We start from the raw sequence: 15038 nt of genomic DNA on the forward strand, positions 1-15038 counted from the left end.
TAAAATTTTTTATTGGCAGAGAGGCCAATGAAATCACCCCATGTTTTCATCCTGCATATTTTTGTCCAACTAGAATACAGGTATCCCTCACTTTCTGAAAGTTCACTTTACACCACTTCATTTACACAGAAGACCGACATAAGTACCTGTTTTCACTAACCGAAAGAAATCCGAAGAGGATCTTTGCTTTTATGAAAAGAGGTGAAAAGCAAAAATAGCATTTAGCACATCCAGTGTTTGTCTTGCCGCGAGGTTACAGAGGCAGCTGCCCCAGAGCAGCGCGAGTGGCCCCGCCAAGCTCCTTCCTGGGACCTGCTCTCCGCTTCTCTGCATCCAGCTGCCTGAGCTTTGAGTGGTGTCTGCCAGCATCTGCGCTTTATCTCCATTTATTTTGTGCATCCCTTAGCAAGATGTGTCCTAAGGTATCAGAAAAGCCAAAGAGAGGGACACCTGGGTGGCTCAGTCGGTTAAGTGTCTGCCTTCGGCTCAGGTCATGATCCCGGGGTTCTGGGATCGAGTCCTGCATGGCACCCCTTGCTCAGCCGGGAGTCAGCTTCTCCCTCTGCCTCTGCCTTTCCCCCTGCTTGTGCGCACGTTCTCTCTCTGATAAATAAATAAGTAAAATCTTTGAAAAAAAAAGAAAGAAAAGAAAAGCCTAAGAGAGGTTATTTTTTGGGTCCTGGAATGCTCAAAACCTTTTCCATCTAAATGTACGATAATCAGTTCTTCACTTTACACCGTTTTGGTTTATGAGAGATTTCATAGGAATGCTCTCCGTTCAGATAGTGGGGACACCTGTATTTCCTCCAGGAAGTATTGCGAGGCTTTGTTGTGATACATCATTATGAGTTTCCCACGTACACATCACTGCTTCATGAGTTGGTTGGGCCAAATCATACTGATATACAAAGTGACAAAGGAGTACTTCCAGAGGGTGGGATTATGTGTGACCAAAAGTCACATGGTTTAAAAAGTCATTCCTCAGTAAGAATGTAGTCAGTGTAGGCTTGCTCCATTTCTTTTCAAGAAAATGTCTGCCAAATACTGAATAGCCATAGTTTGTCAGTTGTTCTATAAGTAAAATATGGTGTTCCATGGAAAAAGCAGCTAGTTCAGTTATCGTAATCCCAGTGCTCTTCCTCAAAAACATATAAAGTGGGCATAGCAGTGGATATTTTGGGTCAGCTAAGGTAACACTGTGATAGGCCTCTTACATAAAATCACCAAAATTCAATCCATCTGCTCTAACAACTAGCCGATGGTACCTTCTATGTGCCTAAAACTACGTACCATCCAGCTTGTTTTCCACTGCAATGACTTTGTGTTTTGTTTCGTTTTGTTTTACTGTGTGTATCAGCTGAGAAAAGCCACCCAGACATGTGCTAAAATGACAGCTACTTTCTGAGGAATGCATGGCACTACCTGCAAGGCAATGGGAAAAGCAAAGGGTACGCAGAGTCCCACACAGAGCACACGCTGGGGCATTGGGGGATGAACGCACGGGTTCCTACTGCGCATGGGGGTCAGCAGGTAAGTGTTCGCTGCATGTGGTGGGACGAGATTTGCTGGACAGAAGCCAAAAAAAAAATTGAGAGAAAGATAGTCTTCTTTCTTCCTTCTGTGTTTTGGGGTCTAAGCTTTTAACCTGCTGTAACAATTAGCCTTGGCCACTTTAATCACAAAACTTATTGAGAAAAAAGATGGAATGTATGACTGATTTCACCACAGTCTCCTATGAATGGGAAAGACCTCCAAGCATTCTGCCTTATGTGTTTGGTTCCTGTCCCTTCCTGTCATGCGTGCATTCCTCCACAGCATCCCCAACTGTTTGCCTTGAAATCCCTTTTCATTATGAAAAACGATTGAGGACCCACAAAGAAATTTTATTATTTTATCTATCAATATGGACCTTATTAGAAATTAACACTGGAAAAAATTTTGAAATATTTATTAATTCATTAAAATAATTTTAACCCTATTATATGTTAACACAATAATATATTTTAATGAGAAGTAAGTACATATTCAAAAAAATAGTAGGAAGGGTGGCGCTGCTTTACATTTTGGCAAATCTCTTAATGTCTGGCTTACTAGAAGACAGTTGGACTCTCAGATTTGCTGCATTCAACCCATTCCGATATGTTGTCACGATTAAAGCTTATGAAGAAAATTCAGCTTCAAACAAAAACGTAGTTGAAAAGAGGAGTGTTTTAATAGCCTTTTTAGATAATTGTGGCTGCTCTTAAATTCTACACCCAAATTCTACAAGCTGTAGTTTCTTAAATGGCATCAATGGGGGTGCCTGGCTGGTTCAGTTGGTTGGGCGTCCAACTCTTGATTTCAGCTCAGGTCATAATCTTGGGTCATGAGATCGAGCCCCATGTCAGGCTCTGTGCTCAGCACAGAGTCGGCTGAAGATTCTCTCTCTCTCTCTGCCCTCCCCTCCCCCCGCTTGTGTTCTCTAAATAAATAAATAAATAAAATCTTTTTTAAAAAGCTCACATTTATGGGGGTGCTTGGGTGGCTCAGTGGGTTAAGTATCTGCCTTTGGCTCAGGTCATGATCTCAGTGTCCTGGAATCAAGCCCTGCATCGGGCTCCCTACTTAGCAGAGAGCCTGCTTCTTCCTCTCCCTCTGCCTCTCCCCCTGCTTGTGCGCTTTCTCTCTCTCATTCTGTCAAATAAATAAATAAATCTTTTTTAAAAATCACATTGATGAACTGTTCGTACTCTGTTATATTAAAATCCATTGGTCTAGCCTTGTTTTTTTGAGTGGATACTTTATCTATGCATGATTTGTAACAGTGTTTGTCTTTTAGAAAATCTAGATCTTCCAAATGTTAACACATTTCATATCTCTTATCGGATAAATCTTCTGGTTAATTTCACCACGAATCTCATCAGAAAAGTTAAGGTTATAAGTGTTTGGGAAACTATCAAAGTCACAGTGACAGACACGGGTTTCCAAAATTCTTTCTCTTGAAAGCTCAATTTTAGTCATCGGTAATAAATACTGTCAGTTGGTTTCCTTGATAGTTTAAGCTCACTCCATTCATTTTCAAGAAAATTTCTGTGAAATACCGAATAACCATAGTTTGTCTATTAGTTGTTCTTCAGGCGAATATGGTGTTCTATGAAGAAAGCAGCAGGTACAGGTCACATCTCAAGCAATCACACAAATGCTCTCCTTAAGACATAGATCATATTTTGGAATTCTGCACAAGCGCTCTGTGTGTACTTCCCATTTTGTCATACAGAATATTAAAAAGATGTGCACTCAAGGGCCTAGGTTTAATAAAATTAATTTGTATAGCTTCATCAGGACATTTTATTTTTTATTTTTTTATTTTTTAAAGATTTTATTTATTTCAGAGAGAGAATGAGAGAGAGCACATGAGAGGGGGGAGGGTCAGAGGGAGAAGCAGACTCCCTGCCGAGCAGGGAGCCCGATGCGGGACTCGATCCCGGGACTCCAGGATCATGACCTGAGCCGAAGGCAGTCGCTTAACCGACTGAGCCACCCAGGCACCCATCATCAGGACATTTTAAAGTGAGCCCGTGGTTGGTTTTCCTGCAAAGGCATGGCACTGAACAATGCAATGGCTAGTCTCCCCGCTGCTTCTGCAGCAAGGTGCAATTGTCAACACAGTAAAAAAAAAAAAAAAAAGGCCCAAAGGGTCAGTATTATTATGAAAATAGTTTCGGCCTGTGGATCCCGACAAGAATCTCAGGGACATTTCAGGAGCCTGTGAAGCACACTTGGAGAACCGTTGCCTTATACTGAGGGGAAGGTAGAACAAGACTCAGAAAGACTGGGGTTTGAGCCCTTAGATAAGACGTTCAGCGCTTGAGGGGCACCTGGCTGGCTCAGTCCAAAGAGCATGTGACTCTTGACCTTGGGGTCATGAGTTTGAGCCCCAGGTTGGGTGTAGAGATTACTAAAAAAAATAAATAAACTTAAGGAAAAAAAGTTCAGCAATTTAACAGCTACCTGAACATGGGAAAGTTAAACTCTCTGGGTCTCAACTTTCTTATGCGTAACAGATCTTTTTTTTTTTAAACAGGCATGATCAGTGCATTAAAAATTATATACGTAAAGTTAGTGCCTAGAATATAGATCAAACTAGAATATGGACCAGAGATGTGTAGGTAAGGGAGTTCATGAACAAAGGAATTATTGGAGAAAACTAAAGTATACCTTAATTAACATACACATTCCAAAATATTTATAGAGAGCCACAACCAGGCACCCATGCTCAGTGGAGACATAAAATGAGTGGCATGATCCCTGCTCTTGAATAGTTTATAGGGGCATTTAAATCCACTTGGCATTACACCAACTGTAAGGACTCAACCTGCTCAGTGTTTTGTTCTGTTTTTTTTTTTAAGATTTTATTTATTTATTCATGAGAGAGAGAGAGAAGCAGAGGCAGAAGCAGGCTCCCAAGGAGCAGGGAGCCCGATGCGGGACTCGATCCCAGGACCCTGGGATCATGACCTGAGCCGAAGGCAGACACTTAACCCTCTGAGCCACCCAGGCGCCCCTGCCTGCTCAGTGTTATAAAGAAAGGTATGTGCCAAGTACCCAAGTCAAGTAGTGAAGTACTTGCTCATAGTCTATATATGGATACAGGAAGCCAACTGAAATGAGAAGATGGACCCTAGGGCCAGTCCATATGGAGAAGATGACAGACAGCCTGGTTTTTGGCAGGATTACTGGTCACCAACCCACCTGATAAGCTAACAGGGAAAGGGGGAGCCCCATCATTCTGAACCACAGACTATGTTCTTGGTCGGGGAAGAGAGTCATAACAATAATGTCACGAGCACTGGATTTTCAGATCCCCACCATGGTGGTGGGATTTCTCACACATACATCGTAGGAACCTTTAGAGATAGATAAATAGTGCTCAGCTGTTCTGTGACCAGGGACTCGTGCTTTGACAGGTGCTGCTGTGGGTTCTGGGGCCTCAGGCTGTTGACTTTGCTCTGTGTGGCCAGAAGGGCAAGGTGCTAATGAAGTAGGCCCTAATGAAGTAGGTGATACATGATTCATTGCTGTTTGGGTAAGAATAAAAGGGAAAGAAAAACATTGCTTCAAGAGCCATAATTCAAGTGTCATAACTGAAGCCACTTGTCAGTGTTTCCATGGAGCTGGCTCTCTAGACGAGAGTTCTGAAGGGTTAAGCCACAGCCTAGAACATGAAAGAACAAAGCCTCACAGACACAGCAGATTAAGTCATTGCTGTTTTCTGACAAAGCAAACAGGAAGTACAGGCTGCTCTTCCGTCTTCATCTGAGAGAGGAGAGAGGAAAAAGATAATGAGCAATCATGGAAACGAGTATCATCTTACATGTGGACTGCGGGAGTTTACTGCCAAGCATTAGAGATTTCAGGACTGAGGACCAGCCAAAAATAGCCTGCATATTTCACAAATTAGCCCTAAAACTAGTCCTGCATAGTGAAGTGACTTGATTTGCTTTAATAATCCTAGAGGATGTTTCTATCATAGATAATCCTTTGTACTAATGTAGATATTTCCCTGTATGAAGTTATGAGCAAGGGAGATAACTTACACATTCATGTCTTTCCATCATAATATCATTATTAAATGTATGGTTAAAAAATGTATGGTTAAATGGATGGATGGATGGATGGATGGATGGATGGATGGATGGATGATGGATGGATGGATGGAAGGAAGGATGGATGGTTGGATGGGAAGGTGGGTTAGTGGTAGTTTGGTGTGAAATGTGAACTTTAGAGCTACAGATGAAATAAATTTTAGGAAGAAATTAAAAACTTCTAAGGTAGGATACCTAAGGAGAGCTGTCTGGGGATCATCTACCCAAAGAATAGAGAGTACAATTCAGAGTCCTAGCTCTGGCCTTGAACTAGAGATTGGAAATCTCTTTGAACATCTCAAATACTCAAAGGCACTTACTTTTTGTCTAACTGATACTATATCAGGAGAGTTAGAGACTCAGCCCCAGAATCTGTCAGGCTTGAGAGTCATTTGGTATCTATAATCTTCCCACATAATAATTCATGATGGTGGAGAACCCCTTACCTTCCATTGATCCTAACTTGATGTCCACAGTCATGGGTAGAATTCAGGAGTTCTGTGAATCTGATGTGAAAAATAATGACATAAACCAATTGCATCTCAATTTAATTAACCTTTAATTAAAATGTAACATTTCCCTTCATTGCAAAATAAGCAATAAACCCAAGTAGTAGTATCAGTACCTATGATTGTCACCAATAAAATTAACAAATATTTTCATATCAGAGCATAATAAGTGTTGATATCTCAAAATGTTGTGTATACTCGTTGCTGCTTTGAATGATGGTAGTTATTCTGCCCACAGCTAGGTCTTGTCATTTCCCACATTAATAAACTCATGTATTATTATATCACAAACATTCTTTTTGGTAACTATATTTCAATATAATTGTGGGCTTTCTTGTAATCTTACGTGTTTTATTTTATGCATTTAAAACATTATTCTGAGAAGGGGTCCCTGAGCTTCATCAGACTAACAAAGGCATCCATGGCCCAAAAATGTCAGGGTGACAACAACATGGATGGCTCTAGAGAGGATAACGCTAAGTGAAATAAATCAGTGAGAGAAAGACAAATACCATATGATTTCACTCTTATGTGGAATTTAAGAAACAAAACAAATGAACAAAGGAGAAAAAAGAGAGAAAGACAAACCAAGAAGCAGACTCTTAATTTTATAGAATGCTGGTTATGGGGAGCTGGGGGTGGGAACAGGTGATGGGGATTAAGGAGGGCACTTGTTGCGATGAGCACTGGGTGATGCATGGAATTTTGAATCACTATATTGCATACCTTAAACAAATAGAACACTGTATGTTAATTATATCGGAGCTAAAATTAGAAAAGTATAAAAAATGCAAAAAAAAAAAAAAAAAGCTAAGGTGAGAGCTGCCTCTTTCCATTGTACCTCCTCTTCCCTGGATGGACATCACACTGAATTCTCACGAAGGGATAGGCAGGTTTTTCATGACATTTCCAGGAAGCAGCTCAAACCATCAAGCCCGAAGACGGTAAGCAAGCTGTTTTATCCATTAGGCACCATAGAAACAGGGCCTGGGGCCAAGGAGCTTGAACAACGCTGCCTACAAAAAACGCTTAAGACAGACCTAGGGGGAACATTTTTTGCTCTAAACTAAAAATAAGGCTACAGATGTGAAATTAATAAATGCCTAATTAAATGTACCAAATCTCATATGTGAATTCATCTGTCATTGCATTTAATATGCATAAATGTTTTTGCATTTGAAAAAATTTACAGATCGGATTTTCTCACTTTGTAAGAAATCGCAAGTAAACATGATTAGGAAGAAAAGCAATAAAAAATTAAAGTTACAGCCAAATATTTTCAAAAGTAGAATTATATAAATACACCCACTATTTTATAGGGGAAAAAACTATACTTAGGAAATGTGGAATGTCGGTACATTCAGTACATTTTAGTTTGTTTGGAAGGATGTGTGGTGAGGCTTCAAAGAAGAGAACGAACCCAGGCCTTCAGAGGTCCCAAAACTGCGCTGGCTTGAAATGGTAAACTTGTCCTCTCAGCCCTCAAGAGGAGCACAGCCTCAGAATCTGGGCCTCCTACCCTTGCCATCCCCCAGACACATACCCACAAGGCTTTCCAATCATCCCTCCACTCTTCCTCACCCCTCACTGTTGGCCTCATTCCCCTGCCCTGGCACTTCACCTTCTCAGAAAGGTAAGAGAGTTCCCTCCATTTGTATTTGTTTTGGTGGAGATGCCTGGGAATCAAACGCAGGGCCTCATGCAAATAAGTCCCGGCACTCATGAACTCCTTCAGGGTTTTGCAAACAGCCATTTCAGGTTCACTGGGACCTCAGCTGGGCTCTCCTCTGTCCAGCTCTCTGATCCTCTAACAGAGACAGCCTGGCCCTCCACAAGTTGGAATTCCTCTGGGTCGTGTCTCTTGGCTTTTCCTCTTTCCATCAGAAATGCTTTGTCTGGCTTCCTGAAAAGGCACCGGACAAGCCCTTTGTCACCCTGAATAGTGACAAGTCACTCAGAGGAGAAATTGTCCTAGCTCTTCTTCCTCCATCTGGATATCATTGCACATTCATCTGTGGTAGGTGGTCAGGTTGGAGGGGCCATCTCTAGAGATGAAAAGGAGAAAGATAATCACAGTTGTAGACAGGTCTGCTTGTTTGTGCCCAGGACATCTGTAAGAAACAAGAAGATGCCAGTAAGATTCAACTCTGAAGAGAGGAATCGAAACCTGGGTGCAATAAAAGGGCTTTTGTGTTTAACTGTGGACCTTGTGTCAGCTGGACTAAATATTTGCTCAGGGCCATAAAAGAGAAGAAAAACATTCAAAAAGGACTGAAAATTTGCTATGTTTATTTGAAAGCACTAAAGAAGTCAAGGAAAATTCAGAACTTTAGTGTACTTTCTTATGCTTCACTGTAAGAAGAGTGTAAACAAAAAATTGTCCCAAACCTAGACTTGGGAAAAACTTCCTCCTGGGAAAAAGTTAGCACTCTTAATAAAATGCACAGGCCATTTGCTGATGAAGATTAGTAGGATTAAGATTTGTCTGGGGAATCTAGAGTTTTTCATCCATCCATTGGAATATCAGGTGCCTTTTTACCAAATTTTTTTAACTGATGTATCTGATCTATGAGGATGATAAAAATGTTCTCTTTTTCTATAAAATACCCCCACCAAGAATAAATCTTTGAATTAGCCTCCTAAATGCCTGAAAGAATGCCAAAAACTTTGATATCTGCTCATGACTAAATTGTCTGAAAATTTGTCTTTAACAGTATTGTTTTTATTTTAAGGTAAGGGGTTGGGTAGTATGATCTTTCCTGGGTTTAAGATATTTAAGATTGCTGGCTTCTGCAGAGTGGAATTGCTTTATAGTCATATATGACCTATATAGATTAATTCCTTTAAAGATTGTAGGCAAAAGAATTCTGCTTTTATTACATTTCCCACATTGTCTGTTAAGGCACAATACTGCTAAAGTATAAGTTTCAAGAAAGTAAAATTATGACTGACACACAAATACAAATGCACACATTTGAGATTTTATTCAATTAATTACTAAAGTATCAATACACTTAATTACTAAGAACCAGTTTCAAGAAGAATTTGAGGGACAGTCATTTATAGAGGCAATCAGCAATGCTGAAATAAATATTGCTAATAGTTGGGAAACTGATTAACCTTACATAAGAAAATGATGTATACTACTGGGGCTATCTTTTTTTTAAGATTTTATTTATTTATTTGTCAGAATGAGAGAGAGAGAGCACAAGCAGGGGGAGGGGCAGGCAGAGGGAGAAGCAGGCTCCCCGCTGAGCAAGGAGCCCGATGCGGGGCTCGATCCCAGGACTCTGGGATCATGACCCCAGCCGAAGGGCGATGCTTAACCGACTGAGCCACCCAGGCGCCCCTAGGGTTCTCTTTCTACAGGGCAGAAGTCAATTATAACTCTACTGGACAGAAGCATTTGTACATCTATTGACAAGAATCATTTGCATGACTACCAGTTTCCTGCCCCTTGAATTTTGCCTCAGTTAATAGGAGACAATCAAAAGTATACACACCCTACAAAAATCAGTTAGTGTTCTCTTGACAGTGCCCAGCACTCCACTGAAAGATAACCCCATAGTTTCTTTAGCCAAGTCCCAAGTCTTAGATAATTTTTCCTGACAAGAAACCACTTTATCAACAATTGCACCATATCAAAAACCAAAGTATAGAACAAATTAGTGATGGGCAGAGACTATGAGAATTACAGCTGAACAGTTGCTGGCTCCTCTTCTATTTCCTCTTCCTGACTTTACAATAACACCCAAAAAATACTTTCTAAAATGATTGATAGTTGCAGTACAATTTCAATCTAAATCCCATTTTCTGAAATGGAGAAACTGAAAAAAAAAATATTCTTAAGCTCAACTAGGAAAATAAGTATCTGAAAATAGTCAAGAAAAAAGATTGTTTTAAAGATTTTATTTATTATTTGAGAGAGAGAGAGAGCATAAGCAGGGGATAGGGGCAGAGGGACAAGCAGACTCCCCGTTGAGCAAGGAGCCCGATGCAGGGACTCGATCCCAGGACCCTGGGATCATGACTTGAGCCAAAAGCAGACACTTAACCAACTGAGCTACCCAGGCACCCCAAGAAAATTTTGAAAATGAATTGGGAGAAGGGGATCGGTGTCAGAGGCAATGCAGGAAGAAAGTAGAAAGGCGTGCTTTCCCTAATGTTAGATATTAAAAGTCATTTGAAATTTATAATAATAAAAACAGGAATAGAGTAGCAAAAAAATTAAATCCCCAAACCAGATCCAAGTTTAAGAATATGCTGAATGTGACATTTAAAATCAGTGGACGAATGATGGATATCAGTAAATGGTATTGAGACAATTTGATACAGTTGCTCAAAAAATTTATTCTTATTTTTTTAAGATTGTATTTTTAAGTAATCCCTACACTCAATATGATGCTTGAACCCACAACTCCAAGATCAAGAGTCCCACTCTCTATTAACTGAAAAAAAAATTTTTTTTAATTATTAAAGCATCAGCTGGAATTAGCTCGTTGGGGTTAGGGGGGAGAGAGCTCTGATATTTTAGATGGAAGGCAGCCAGAGCAGGAGAATTACAGTGCAAGCAAGGATAAAACAGTGGGTCCAGATGGAAAGCTTAATGCCCAACAGAGAGTGGTGAGCTGAGCAGAGCAGAGCGGTAGGAACCAGCCATGTTGAGCAGAGGTCTCATGAAAAACAGGCTTGAACTTGGTCTTCAAGTGGATGGGCAGCTTTTAAGCAGGAAATTGTCATGATCAGGTTTTCATTTTTTTTTTTTTAAGATTTTATTTATTTATTTGACAGAGAGACAGCGAGAGAGGGAACACAAGCAGGGGGAGCGGGAGACGGAGAAGCAGGCTTCCCGCGGAGCAGGGAACTTGATGCGGGCCTCGATCCCAAGACCCTGGGATCATGACCTGAGCTGAAGGCAGACGTTTAACGACTGAGCCACCCAGGTGCCCCTCAGGTTTTCATTTTAGATAGACCACTCTGCTCTCTATGTAGAGGATAGATTCAAAAAGGTTAAGAAAAACCATTTTGGATATAGTTGCATAAGGAGAAGTTTCCAGAAATATTTAGGAATGGGAGCCAGATCATAAATGTTTGAGAAAGGAATGAATGGAAAAAAGAGGGAAGTCGTCAGCACAATCCTCATGTTTGAGAATGTGGAATGTGAGAAAAGGGAGAAAGGTTAGGGAGTGACTTAAGGGAGCAGGAGATTCTAACAAAGGTCTTAAGGAGAGAGAAAGATGAGGGCATGTTGGCAGCAAGGCTGGAGTAATGGTGGGAAGAGGGGCAAACTGGAAAGAGCTGGAAGGGGAGGGTCAGGGGACCCGTGGGAGAGCCATCTGTCCATCTATGTAGAGAAGGATGAGGCTGTTATGTCATGTACCACACAGTCTTAGTATCAGCCCTTATGTTCTCGTCTTTATCCATTTCTGGAAATTCTTTCTAAAAAAAAAAAAAAAATGCCCATAAAAAGGACAAATCTGCTTGCTGCTCCAGAAGGCTCATAACTACCCAGTCCACAGCTTTCCTGTCCCTATTTTACACCAGTGTTATTCTCAGTGCTGGGGGTCAAGCAGTGAACTAAACAGATGAAGTCTTGCCCTCATGGCCCTCACGTTCTCATGGGAGACAAGACAAGTGTCAGACATGTTCTAGAACGCCACGTGAGGAAGTGGTATGCGCCCTCAGGAAGCATATAACTGAAAGGAAGGAGGCCTAGAGCAACCAAGGGGTACCACTCATATGAGGGGTGGTCAAGGGCAGAATCTCTGGCCAGACAACATGTTTCTGAAACCAGCGGGAAGAATTTAGTGAGTGATGGATAGGAAGCCGAAGTTTCAAACTTCGAGATCCTATAAAACAACACCTTTTAGGAACATGAACAGAGGACAGTAGCCTGGTCCAGTGATCAGTCAATTGACAGTGGTACTTCCTGACTCAAAAATTGGGCTGCAAATCCACTTACTATGAATCCCAAATGTGACTTGTCTCATTATAAAATACCACTTAATATTTCTTTCTGATCCCAAAAGCGGGTTTCCATTTTAGAGAACTGAAGGACAAAATGAGGATTATTAACAGTCCAGTTTCGGTTAAGTTTCCACAGAAAATGCTAAGAGGAAATAACTCTAAGAAAAGCCTGAGATAAATAGCTGGGATGTCTAAAATTTTTTTAAATCTCCTTGTAATTTCATTTTTCATCAAATGCGTGCTGTGTCCCTACACATGCTAAGCACTGGCCTGAGCCCCGGGGTGCAGTCCTGTCTTCGAAGAGTCCACGTCAGAAGGGCTGGCTGGCTGGAAACCCTAATTCTATCACATGGCTGCAGAGGAACATGGCCAAAGAGCTTTGGGACTATAACCTCCATAGAAAGGAGATACTGGGGGTGCTTCTCAAAGGAAAGCCCTTGTACCTTTCCTAATTGCTCCATTCAGAGGATAGTTTTTGATCACTGTCTTCCTGGTCCATTGTGCTGCCTTGGGCATCGTTGACTATTTCCTCTTTTTTTTTTTCTTAAGATTTTATTTATTTATTTGACAGAGAGAGAAAGCGAGAGCAGGACCACAAGCAGGGGGAGTGAGAGAGGGAGAATCAGGCTTCCCGCGAAGCAGGGAGCCCGATGTGGGGCTTGATTCCAGGACCCTGGGATCATGATCTGAACTGAAGGCAGATGCTTAACAACTGAGCCACCCAGGTGCCCCTATTTCCTCATCAATGTTCCTGGTTCCCCTGACATTGAGTTCTCTCCCTTCTTTTCCAGCCCCTCTAAATTCCGCCAGATTAGCAACCAGGCCTTACTCTCTGTATGTGCCCCAACAGCAAAATATCCGGCAGATGGTACGCATCCACAAATATTTGTTGAACTGAATCAAACCAGGTGACACCTTGACAATGATCTCACTCAGGTTCTTGGTCTGCCACACATCCGGTTCTATTATTGCCCCGTAAATCCTCCCACACTACATTCCTTCATTCATTCCCTCCCCCTCCAATAAATACACACGGACAGCTATTGAGTGCAGCACCTGTTCTGAGAGCCAAAGAGACAGCAGTGAACAAAACAGGCAAAACTCCCTGCCCTGAAAGAGCTTACATTCCGAGGTAGGAGGCAGAAGACTAAAATATGTAGCAAGGTAGAAGGTGCAGAGAGCTACAGAAAAAATTTAAATAGGTCTATTAGACAAGATGCAGAGAAGCAAAACCACTAAGACATACTCCCGGTGGTGCGCAGGAGCTGCTGAGCGCTGGCCTGAGACAGCTCATTGCTAGCAGCTCTTCCCCAGTCCCCATTTAGCGATATCACATCAGTAGCGTAAAATGGTCAGAGTGGAATATTTATACCAAGGAAATTGGCAAATGCTACTGATTGGGTTTTCTTTTTTTTTTTTCTGGAAAGCTAGTTGTTCAACATTTCCCAGCATAAAACGTGCACACACACACACACATGCACACACGCATGCATGCGCGCACATGGATTTATTATAGGAATTTGACTTTATGCAATTCTGGGAACTTTCGTTGCTTCCATGTCTGGCTCTGGTGCCTGAGGTCAGCACGGCAGGCAGCCAGCAAGGGAAGATGAATGTGCAGTGAGGGAAGCAAGATGAAACCAGGAGCATGGACTAGAATTCTCATCGATCTCTCTTCATCTCCAAGCCTCTGTTTTCAGGGATGTGGGGAAGCCCTACAGGAGAAGCCAGCAGCCTTCATCATGAAGCTAAACACATCCTTGACCCAGGCGTCTGAGACACTATAGGAGGCTCCAGTGAGCGCTATAAGAGTTGTGGATCCAGCCACAGCCGGGAGCCAACCAAGTGAGCCAGCAGGTAAGGCACACTGTAGCTGGCTGCATTTTGCACACCGTACCAGTCCTCTAAGTGCAGAATCAGTATGGCCATTCCTTCACTTCTGTCTTCCAAATGTCATCCAAAATGTTTCTGTGGCCCATCAGCCTGAGAACTCCGTAGGGAAGACGTTCTGGGAAGCCCAGCCCAATTGACAATACAAACACACCATGCTTAGGAAAGAGAATAAAGACTGTTAGTGGCGATTTTTGATAGGATTTTCGTGGAAGGACCTACTAAGAAGGTGACATTTACATAGTAATCTGAAAGAAGTGAGGGAGCAAGCTTTGGAGATTGTTATGGGAAGAAAGTTCCAGGCAGAGGGGATAGCAAATGGAAGACCCTGAGTTGAAGTCACAGCGGATATGTTCAAAAAACAGCAGGGATGACAGTGTGATGGGCATGAGTGGGGGAGAGAGTAGAAAGAGGAGAGGTCAAGAAGGTATTTGTGTGTGTGTGTGTGTGTGTGTGTGTGTGTGTGTGTGTGTGTCAAGGACAGGGCTTGTAAGACTTTGCCAAGACCTCGGCTTATACTCTGTGTGGTATAAGCATCTACTGGATGATTTTGAGCAAGGGAATAACAAGATCAAATCAGCCTTAGCAGGATCATTCTGGCTGCTATATCGGGAATAGCCTGAAAGATCAGCAAAGGTGGATTATTAAAAGGTTATTGCAAAAATCAACAGGGAGCAGATGACAGCTTAGACCAGGGAAGTACCAGTGGGGATGGAACAAAGAGGTGGGATCCTGGTCATCTTTTGAAGGTAGAGTCAAGAGAATTTGGAGTGGATATGGGATATGGGAGAAAATGAAGAATCAAGGATGAGTCCAGGTTCTTGGGCTGAGCAACCAGAACATTAGAGATGCTATTAACTAAAATTGCAAAAACTGAAAGACAACCAAGCTTGGGTGGGAAGAGGGAGATCAAGAGTTCAGTTTGGACAAGCTGAGTTTGAGTTTTCCTTTAGACATCAAATTGAAGATGACAGTTGGATCAAAGAATATAAAATTTAGGGAACAGGTATAGGCTAAAGGTATAAATCTGGGATTAGCAACATACAGA

The 15038-nt window shown here is 41.8% G+C and overlaps 1 long non-coding RNA gene across 1 annotated transcript; it reads right to left on the bottom strand.

Moving 5' to 3' along the window:
* Positions 1-1981: 1981 nt before the first annotated feature.
* On the bottom strand, positions 1982-8676 carry LOC135362500 (uncharacterized). Its single transcript, XR_010407271.1, has 3 exons — positions 7755-8676; positions 6071-6130; positions 1982-5295 (listed from the first exon to the last, which is right to left on the bottom strand). It is a non-coding gene; the product is annotated as an uncharacterized LOC135362500 (long non-coding RNA).
* Between the last annotated feature and the right edge of the window lie 6362 nt (positions 8677-15038).

The sequence above is a fragment of the Mirounga angustirostris genome, unplaced genomic scaffold, assembly GCF_029215605.1.
Source record: "Mirounga angustirostris isolate CCGP_5_RB_7025 unplaced genomic scaffold, mMirAng1.0.hap1 SCAF_14, whole genome shotgun sequence".
NCBI lineage: Eukaryota > Metazoa > Chordata > Mammalia > Carnivora > Phocidae > Mirounga > Mirounga angustirostris.